The sequence below is a fragment of the Pteropus medius genome, unplaced genomic scaffold (genome assembly GCF_902729225.1).
Source record: "Pteropus medius unplaced genomic scaffold, Ma_sr-lr_union100, whole genome shotgun sequence".
Classification (NCBI taxonomy): domain Eukaryota; kingdom Metazoa; phylum Chordata; class Mammalia; order Chiroptera; family Pteropodidae; genus Pteropus; species Pteropus medius.
The window spans coordinates 363,389-374,553 of record NW_024354886.1 but is presented as its reverse complement, the minus strand read 5'-3'; the positions used below and the strand labels follow the sequence as shown (position 1 = coordinate 374,553).

At 30.8% G+C, this 11,165-nt stretch overlaps 1 protein-coding gene across 1 annotated transcript in view; it reads right to left on the bottom strand.

Annotated features, from left to right (window-relative positions):
• Positions 1–10,795, bottom strand: part of TFPI (tissue factor pathway inhibitor) — a 54,709-nt gene extending 43,914 nt beyond the window's left edge. Inside the window, exon 1 of the mRNA XM_039856106.1 lies at positions 10,469–10,795. The gene's annotated coding sequence lies outside the window, so the exon portion shown is untranslated. The remainder of the gene's footprint in view (positions 1–10,468) is intronic.
• Positions 10,796–11,165: the final 370 nt, after the last annotated feature.

Genomic DNA, 11,165 nt, shown 5'->3' with positions numbered 1-11,165 from the left:
TCCTTCCTTCCTTCCTTCCTTCCTTCCTTCCTTCCTAATTATATGTCTGTCTGTCTGTCTGTCGTCTATCTACCATCTATTAATCTATCTCTTGGTTATATAATTAATTTATTAATTATAATTTATCTATTAATTCATATTGAATGTGATATCTATTGACAGGAAGTATATGTACTTTGGAAAGAAGTGGAAAGACAGTTGATATCTTCCTAACAGAGTTCAAATTAGAACTTTGATTCATAGCTAATATAATTCAGATCAATAATACCTTTTTTATCTCAAGGATCGATAGCTAAAGTCAGGTTAGTTTCCTCATTTTCTCTCAAAGTCTGTTACTGTCCTAGATATCGTTTCTGCTTAAACAAATCTATTGGAGACTTCTCAAATTTCTGCTTCTGATTATCTCAGCTTGTGTGAGAAAAGGAGAGCAAAATGTTAGCTCATGTATGGGAATTTCCCACAAAATATTACTATATTTTTTCCTCAAGGAAAAAGGAGGCAAAATCTGTACTCAATATATCTAACAATATTTTGGCATGAGATATATTATAAAGCAGTTAACTTTCTCTCTGACTAGAAAAGTGTTATGGTTCCAAATATTAGTTAACATACCATAAACATGATGAACCAATATGATTAATTTTCTCATTCCTCAGGGAAAGTAATTCTGCTGGTGAAATAAGTTCTAATGTGAAAACCTTGGAATTTCTGATTGTGCTCTAATTAAAAGTATCTGGGAAGAGGTATGAACTTAGCTCAAGATTGGAACTGCAGCTGTTGGTGACTATACGCATATGTTTAAATGACATCCTGAGTTCAACTTCTCTGAATCATCACTAAAGGAACAGGGAGCCCCAGGCAGCTGAGTCACAGTCTTCCAGGAACCATGAAATGTTGATCTTCAGCCACTTCCATTTAGACTGTAAAATGTCAGACTCATGAAAAAATAACTATTGGCCCAGAGAATGAAAGGCAATTGGTACCTTTTTTATTTATAGCATCCAATAAATAATTTTCTTTTTCTCTTCATTCTTCATTAGTTTACATTTTTATGAAGACCAATTAGTTTGTCCAAATTTCCATTCTTTTTCTTCTGTCCAAACTCTACCAAACACATAATCACAAAATGAGGAATCAGATAACATCTTCTTGTTAAATGCCCTACTCAATTCCCTTAATTATAATTTCTGAGAATGGAGATCAGAATTCTGATTTTTTTGTAAGCTATTTCAAATCCTAATAATTAGGTTAATTTAGAAATGATTAAAATTTATCACATTGTACACTCTTTGTATCTTACAAATGATCTAATATGTAAAAAGCATATATTTAATGCTCATCTTTATATTAAAAATTGAGTCTGCTTATTCAAGTGTAACGATAGAACTAAAAGACATCTTAAAATAATTCAATCTCTTCCTTGGCTTCCCTTCTCAAAAAGATTTTTTCTCTAAGATTTCTTATCCATGGGATAACTTATCTCTGCACTCTGCCCATGTCAAATTTATCTGCCTGTAAAAACTTTAGCTTGCCTTCTTCAGGAAAAATTGACACTCTTTTTAATTCTAACTCTACATACTGTTTTTTTTTACATATTTAATCATGTCTCAGATACATCTTTCCTGGTGATATATAAGCTTCTGAGAGATATGAGAAAAACTATAAACTCCCTCTAAAGTGCAAATACACACATGCATAGATACTTTTTCATACACATTTTTGAAGACCATTCATGAATGCCCACTTGATCACATCTTTTCAGGTGAGTCTTCTAGTGCCTTTTGGGAAGGATAGTGGGTCTCTTGTATCTCTTTGGCCTCTGAATAAGATGATAATATGGAATGCAGGTAAGCGGTGGTGAGAGAGTAATGTTGATATAATAGTGATATGGAAAACACTGGCACCTCAGGAACCTTTACTTTTTTAAGGGCTATCATTAATGAATACAAACGTAAAATAATGTCAAAGGAATTTCATTCAAAGTTGACCACATATACAAAAAATCTCTCTTGTCATATGAATTGAGACTAATCTAAATTCTCTTGATTAAATATTTTTCCTCGACTGGCATATTCTTAAGCAATTCCTTAAGAGAAAAACATACAAAAAGAGGTTTAAAAGAGAGAAGTCTGAAACCAGAATAAAATTATTGGCACTAAAAGGAGGGCCTGAGTGTTTTTAAGATAAATTGCTTTTCTCACAATTTTTTGATAATCCACATTAGCACTAGGCTGCGGATGCCATAATGATTCCTTTATTGTGTACCTGTTTCCTTTTCTCATAAACTGTACACCTATGCTAAATGAAATTAAAACCATGTAACATAAATAAGATGCATAGAAACTTGCATAATATACACACTCTCACATAATTATAAAACCAAATTCTAATACTAAATATAAATTTTATCTATAATATTTGTCATATGGGATTATCTGCCTCGATTGCCTCAATTGGTATAAATAATTGACCAGGAAGCACCAGAAAGTAAGCTTCCTTTCATAAAAGATAAAGTTTTAACTTGTGTTATCAATTCATTTCCCCAAGCTTTCAATATATGGAAGTAGCCATATATTGAAAGGAAAGGAAGGAAGGAAAGATAATTATGAGAAATTGTAGTAAGAAATTATATCAGAAAGGGTGGTCTTTACTTCATTTAAACTCCAAAGGCTCTAGTTAAATAACACTAAGCACTCAATTTTGGAAATGCCTGTTGAACAAGTGACAACTTGATTGGTTTTAAGCTTGTAAGGTTCATTAGTCATCTAAAATAGGAGAGAGTAAGATATTGGCTGCACAAACAGCTACTATTACAAGGAAACAAATAAGCTGCTTATCTGAGATAAAATACTTATTTTGTAGAAATAGTAATTTTTTTAATTGTATAAACATGTAAATGTATTTATGCATCTAACATAATTTCTGAGATACAGCAGGCAAAAATATGTTTATCTTATCCAGGCAAACTAATGCATTGCAGTTTATATACCTTTAAATTTTCTCTATTTATGGTTATTTTTTACTTTTTAGGAAGTCATTAAAATACTATTTTAAATAATAACCCTTCCTCTTTCAGCCACAATGGGCTAATACAAACCAGATTTATCCTCACACCTGAAACAACTTAAAAAAAACAACATTGTCAAACTATATGAAATGATGGTATGATGGTTTTCAACTAATTAAATATTGATCAGTGAAGAACAGTGATCACTTAAAGGTGGGGAGTAAGAGTTCAGTCCTACCTTCTGATATTTGCTCCAGTGTACTGAAGAGAGTTTCCATACTAATGTTCAGGGAGGGGGAGCTCTGGAATTGCCAGTAATCTCCCTTAGTTGAGGTGACAAAGCAGGAGTCTAAAGAGGCAGAGGTGGCTAGAATGTGCAGAGCAGAGTGCTAAAGTGTAAAGAGCTATACAGCAAGAGAGATCTGGAAATGTTCAGAAGGCTTAGGTCTTCAGCTTTATACTGATTAGTGCATGCCTGAGAAAAAATTACGCAAATTTGGGTAAATAACCAACCACCTGGAAGGGCTAGAGGGGATAACACTTAGAACACATGTACAGCTGGGAATATTTTTTGTCCTTAGTTGCAAAAAAGCTAGAACCTCACTTGAGTAGGGCATTTAATGAGAAAATGTTATCTGAGTCCTGATTATATGATCATGTAGTCAGAAGATAGTTTTCCTTAGTACTGAGGGAAAAAAATAACCATAGAATAAACATTTTTCTGTTTTGCTAACAAAGCTTAACAGCAAGATAACAAAATACCAAATTGTTTCCAAGTATTTAAACTGTACCACAACAGAGCTCAAGAATATTTACACATATACAACATTTTCAGAACTCAAGAAGATAAAATTCATATCAGACATTCAAACAAAAATCATAAGGCATGCAAATAACAATAAAATACAATGAGAAGAGTCAAAATGACAAAGAAATGACACAGAAAATAGCATTAGCACACAAGATTAAAACTGTAAGTTTTACAGTTTTACAGATAAAACTGTAAGTTTAACTGCATTTCATATGTTCAAGAAGCTAGAAAAAATAAGTGTATTAAGTAATGAAAGGAGATAGAGACCCCAACTGAATTTCTAGAAATGAAAATGACAATATCTGAGATGGGAAATTCACTAAATGGGATTATAAACAATTAGACATAGCAGAAGAATTAAAGAAAAAGACATAATGATAGAAACTATGCAAATCAAAACAGAAAAAAAAGACTAAAAACCATGAATGGAGCATGAGTGAGTTGTGAGGTTAACTTTAAGCATCCTCATTTTTATACATGTAATTGGAGTCCTGGAAAGAGAGGATAGTGCCTGAAGAAAGAAAATGGCACCAGATGGAAATGTGGATTCATACAAGGTGTGAAGATGCCAGAGCAGACAACTACATGGGCAAATACAAAAGACTTTTTTAAACACTTAAATCTCTTTAAAAGATAATTAGTTCATCAATTTTGATGAATGTACCCTACTAATTAAAACAAGATGTTAATAAAATGGGTCTAGGCTGTATGGTGACTTTCTAGCTCAAAAATTTTCTGTAAATTACAATTTTTCTGTAAATCTAAATGTATTCTAAGTAAAAATTTACTTGAAAACAGATAACTAGCCATTTGAAACCAAAATAATGATACTGTAGGGTGTTATTTAAAACATATATAGAAATAAAATGTATGACAGCAATAGCATACAGGCCAGGAAAGGAAAAGTGGAAGTATACTGAAGTTTCCTAGGTAATTAGTTTTCCTAAGATAACTAGGTTAATATCACTTGAAGGTTGACTGGGATAAATCAAAGATATATAATCTAAGTTCCAAAGCAATCACGAAAATAACAAAATAAAATGATAGCAAATAAAGAAGGAAATATCATCATGCATAATACTAAATCCAAAAGAAGACCCCAAATTAGTAAAAAAGAAACAAAAACAGATAGGACCAATAGAACAACAACAGGGGTAGATTTAAACTAAAATATATCAATTATCACATCAAATGCATGTTCCAAACACCTCAATTTAAAGGAAAATATTGTCTACTTGAATAAAACAGCAAGAACCAACTATCTGTTGCTTAAAAACAAACAAACAAACAAACAAAACCTAAAAAACTCTTTATATATGAATACACAAAGATGAAAAATATCTTACAAATTTTATACCAATTGAAAGAAACCTAAGGTGGCTATATTAATATTGAGTTACATTTTACAGCAAAGGATATTACCAGTGACTAAGAGGGTCATTTAATAAAAAAAGGGGGAGATTCATCAAGAGAATAAAACAATCTTAAAAGTTTATGCACCTAAAACCACAGATCCAAATTAAATGAAACAAAAACTAACAGAACTGGAAAGGGAAGTAGACAAATCCAGAATTATAGCCAAGTAGTTCAACAACCATGACCCAATATTCAATAAAAAAGTAGATAAAAGTATTTATAAAAGATTCGATAAATGCTATGAACCAACTTGATTAATTGGCATTTATAAAATATTCTATTCCACACATGCTTTTCAAAAGCATACAGAACACTACCAAATTAGATCAAACTCAGGGCTATAAAATAAATTTCAATAAATTAGAAATTATTTCATTCATATAAAATATTTACTCTAACCCTAATGAAATTAAATTGGAAATAAGTAAAAGAAAGATATTTGAAAAATCTCAGATATTTGGAAACTAATATTCTTTTAAAAAACTCATGGGTCAATGTTAAAATCATAGGGAAATTAGAGAATATTTTAAACTAAATAAAAGAGAAGAGTCAGCATATCAAAAATAGCATAGCTATTACATAGCCAAGTAATAATTAGAGATAAATTTATAGCAAGAAAAAAATTTTAAATCAGAATTGATATAAATAAAATAAAAATACAAAAAGCAATAGAGAAAGTAAATGAAACCAATGATTGGGTCTTTTACAAAACACATAAAATTGATAAACCTCGATATAGACTGATAAGGAAAAAAAGAAGAGGCACAAATTAGTAATTTTAAGAACTAGAGGTTTTACATCATTACAGATTCTAATAAGGAAATATTATTAAGAACTTTATGCCATCCTATTTGACAACTTAGATGAAATGGATCAATTTCTTGAAACACACAAACTACCAAACCTCATTCAAGAAGAAATAGATAGCCTAAATAGACTTATAATTTTTTCAATTGAATTTTATATTAACAAACCTTCCCACAAAGAAAACTTAAGTCCCAAATGAATTCACTGGTGAATTCTACCAAGCACTTAAATAAGAAATAATACCAATTTTATATTAACTTTTTCAGAACATTTAACAGAGGGAAAGAGATACCTGCCATCTCATTCTGTGAATCTTAAATTACCCATATACTAAAACCAAAAAAAGAAAAAAAAAAAGAATACAATACATTAGCCTCTAGTACAGCAATATCAGGTAAAAATATGATACAATTTTCATCAGGAAACAGGAAGATCCTGTTTTCCTTTTTAAAAATTCAGCTTTCCCAATTTTATAATACTTGTAATGTTTATTCTATTGAGAAAATATAGAGAATATCACTGTAATTCTAGAATTCTTCAAACTAAATTTTTATGAATAGTTTTATTGTACTTTTTATTATGGTAAAATAGATATACCATTAAATTTGCTGCTTTAATTATTTTTAAGTGTACAACTCAGAGCATTAATTGCATTCACAATGTTGTGTAGTCATCACCACTATTTCCAAATGTTTTCATCACCCCAAACAGAAATTCTGTATTCATTAGGTAATAACTCGCCATTCGTTCCCTTCTCTGAACTCTGATAACCTCTAATCTACTTTCTGTCTCCATGAATTTGCCTATTCTAGATATTCTATGTATGTGGAAAGATATACTACTTTTTTTGGTGGGGGGCGTGGATCTGGCTTATTTCACTTACTATAAAGTTTTCAAGGTTCACTTATATAGCATGTGTCAGAAATTCATTTTGTATTCATATATATTTGAAATCAGTTACACATAGAGCAAGAGTAGGCATCTGATATTTTGATATAATCATTTTGATTCATTTTTGAGACTTTATTTGAATTTTCCTACATGAATTTTTAAAATATTATCAAAATTTTTCAATGAGCCTTATTATTCTGGGGACTCACTCCATTACAGAAATTTACTCCATTTCTAAGCCTTGCGAAATGAGGAATGAAGTGATGCTTAGAGATGGGTTATTATGGAATTCGAAGATGGGATGTTGATAAGAATCATGAAAAGGAAATATAGAATGAGGTTGGCAGTAGAGTGGTGGTGATGCTGAGGGTGTGATACAGTTGAAGGATGTCAGTGGCACTATGCTTGGAAATATTAAAACACTACATTTTCTCAGTGCCATATTGATGGATATTTTTTATATTCCTGATGTTTAAATAATCTAATCAACAAGATACCTCGAGAGAGAATGCTACCATTACATTTTGATAGAGGAATTCTTTGCAATAGGTCCATGCCTCACCAGAGACCTGTGTTCCATCAGATGGAACAAATGGGATAGAAATATTGCAGCACTAAGACTTGTACTATGGATCATGGTGTTCATTTACTCTTGTTTTTAAAGTAATTTGAAATGTGGTTGTTCCAACTGAGGGAGAACATAGAATCCCAAAGGGAGACTTGAAGAGAGATGAACATGATAGACTTGACATAGGTCCAGGGCTTTTTGTTATTGGTTCTGGAAAGAAAAGTGGAAATGATTAGATCACCCTCAGCCATTTAGTAGTTGAATATTAGGCACTAAGTGGCACCTGCCACTTAGAGAAGTAAAGACAGGGAAGATCTTAACAGTCAGTAAAGAAGGGTAGTGGGACGATTAGGCTCCTGGAGTTGATATATTCAAGAAAGCAGTCATTGAGGATCTTAGAGACCCAAGAAAAATGATCTAGCATAGAAAGAATTCTCTGGAATAACTTGTACCCTGTCTTCATTTTGGTGTGATTTAATATCCAGAAACAACTACTTTAATAGTCATTCCATGTTTTGAATTCAGATTTCTCCTAAGCTACATGGTAGCAATCAGAAAGAATTATATAGTAGTGGTATATTTATGTAAAAGGTATAATGCATTTAAAAATATTTTCGTTTTTAAAAAGACAACTCTGCAAATTAAATTCCCAGAGTTAAATGTTTTAGATGATTAACATGAAAAGGGAATCTGGAGACAGCCTTTATTGAGAATAGATGAGTTGGATTGTCATACAGTTCTTAGATCATGTCTACACAGCAAAAATAAATTGGTACTGCAATTAATCCATTTTAACCAATATTATTATTTAACTTATTTAATTTATGCTAATAAATAAGATTTTTTAAAAAATGTATTCTGAGCACTTTCCTTCTCTTTTCATATTGTCTCTCCCACCTTTATTTATTTTTACTTCTTTGATATTTGCTTTGCATTTTTACCCCTTCTATTAGGTAGACATATCAGTTGAAGTCTGTCTTAAAAGTTAGTGACACTGAAATTAATACACCAACCATTTATGAAGAATCTATAGCACATTTACTATTTTGTTAGATTGATAGATATTCTGAGAATAAAAAAAGTCTTTTGAGTTTGGCCTTTTTCCTCCAGGAGTTTGTCATACTGTCCAATTATCTTTTGAATTTGAATACTGTAGGTAACTAAGATCAGAAAACTAATTCTTAAGGAAGGCATAAATTAATATTATGAAAACTACAGTTTAATATAAAGATAATTTTTCATTTCAAGATTATTATTATTATTTTCAAGTTTACGAACAATAGACAATTCTAGTCAAAATAGTTATACAACCAACCAACAAACAAAGCCTAGAATTATGGACAATCAATCAGACCAGCAAACATCAAGTGATAACAATTCATTTGAACATTTGGAGCCATATTTCCCAAAGGGTTTTGGATCTCATCACTGGAGATAAAACAAATGCTTAAAGATATCAGACTATACCTATAAAAATATATACTTGACCAATTCAGCATACCTAATAGAGAGAGGAACCAAATAGTAGTATAAATACATAAACTCCCAAGATGATTCTATAGTCACCTGGAGAAGAAGACAAATTTGGTTTCCTAATATAACTATTTAAATTGTTAAATGTAAATACTTTAAAGTTCTATTAGTACATCTATAATGTTAATTATGTGTATTTACATTAATACTTTTTAATCAGTTGATACTTATGAATATTTAATATCATTTTATTAATCTATATGCCCAAATTAAAATTTCATATTCCAATACATTTTCGAAGAGGTTATTCACTCTTTAGTTTAAGGACAAGATGAGATATAGATAACATGTCTTAGAATAATCACACACTAGAATGATGAATTTAAAAGAATCCTAAATATGTTTTATGAAAGAATTTTGTAAGCATCAAAAAACTTTGCAATAACTCTAAATTGACACAACCTTTCCCCTCAAATGTAAATATTATGCTTTTACACATAAAACATGACTCTCTGGGCTATATGTTTCCTGCTTGGGTTCTGCCCTTTGTGTTTACGTTATCATATATTACACAAAGTCATTTCGTGACTAACTTCCAGAGCTCTGAGTCACAGTGTGGGTGTTGCTTATCTTTTCTTTTTTTCTACATGGAACTGCTTTTGGAACTAATGTTTTGGTAATACTCTCATACAGATGAGCTTTTTTCATAATTAAATAATTTTTGTCTCATTATAGTTCTGTGGTGGTGTACTTCTATATTACAGGTTTTCTTTTGCTACCAGAAGCAAAGTTTAATATCATTTTATAACCAACAAGAACATGACAATACATCATGTAGGTATATAATCTATTGCTTAATTTACATAATTGCAATATAGACTTGATCAAATACATTCTTATTTAAGTATCTTAGAATATAAGCTTTGGTCTTTGGAGACTTGTAAAATATTTTTATAGAGCAATCTGTTAATGCTGGCATAAAATATTTACTTTAGATTATAAGAATTCTAATGTTTATATCTTATTTTAAGTATCACTAATTAATAACAATGAAAGAAGTTTCTTTAAACATAAGGCTCTCAGTTAGTCTCTTTATTATATTTTTTTACAAATTACTAAATAGTATTTAAAGGTAAACCACATCTTCAGAAAATTCCAATTAGACACGATTAGAAAGAATTGCCACTACAAGCTTAAAATTATAAAAAAAGGCTACATCTGACCAACTTCTTACTAAATTCTTTATAATCTTAGAGGCAGAAACATATATTGCATATATATTTGTTTAAGAACTAAATGCAAAGTACTGAGAACCTAATTTTGCAGTGCAATGTGAGTTTACTTTGTTTACAGACAAGAGTCGATTTTCATTTTAGGGTTACAGACAATGGTTCTTTCCTACCCCTCTTTTCCTCTCAGTACCATGCTTTTTCTTCCCCCAAATGAAATAAAGTTTATTTCTTATGGGCTAGAAAGTATATTGCCAAGTACTCACGTGTAAAATCTCTGAAGAAAGTTCTTGTAAAGATTTTTTTCAAAGCAGAGTTGAGTTAATTTTGTTTTCCCTTCCAGGCACTGAAGAGAGGATTTGTCTTTTCTATTTCTTTTAAACAGATCAAGAAACTGGGGAGTGGAGAAAGATGAAGGAAATGCAATCTGATCCTGTTAGCTGTGAAAGGGTGAGGTAAGAATCTGACAATTATCCAGCCCAAAGTCGCTCTTGTCTGTTGGAGCAAAGAAGGAGCCTCAGAGCCAGTTTCAGAGATCACCGACAGTTGGGAATAGCCAGGCTTCCTGTTTAAGTCAGTCCAACTCTCTTTAGGCTAGTTTCGCCAAACTCTTCAAAAGCCTTTTCTATTATGGAGGAAGCAGACAAAGGAAACAGCTTCCACCAAGATTTCAGAATAACAATTTTTGAATGACTATTTCTTTTGCTTTCTAGGATTCTTTTTGTAATCATTTAAAAAAAAAAAAGACACTTCTTCCAGAGTTATACATATTTTAGAATATTATATATTTATTATTACATTGTTATTTAATAAAATAAACTTTTTTCCAGTTTATCTTCAAATTATTTCTTCTACATTGTCAGTATATTCATGAAAAAATTCAAGGGACACTGAATTTCCCTCTAATTAGAGAGACAGTACGTTGTATTGCCTTTTGCAGAATGTCAGCCTGTGAACACTGCC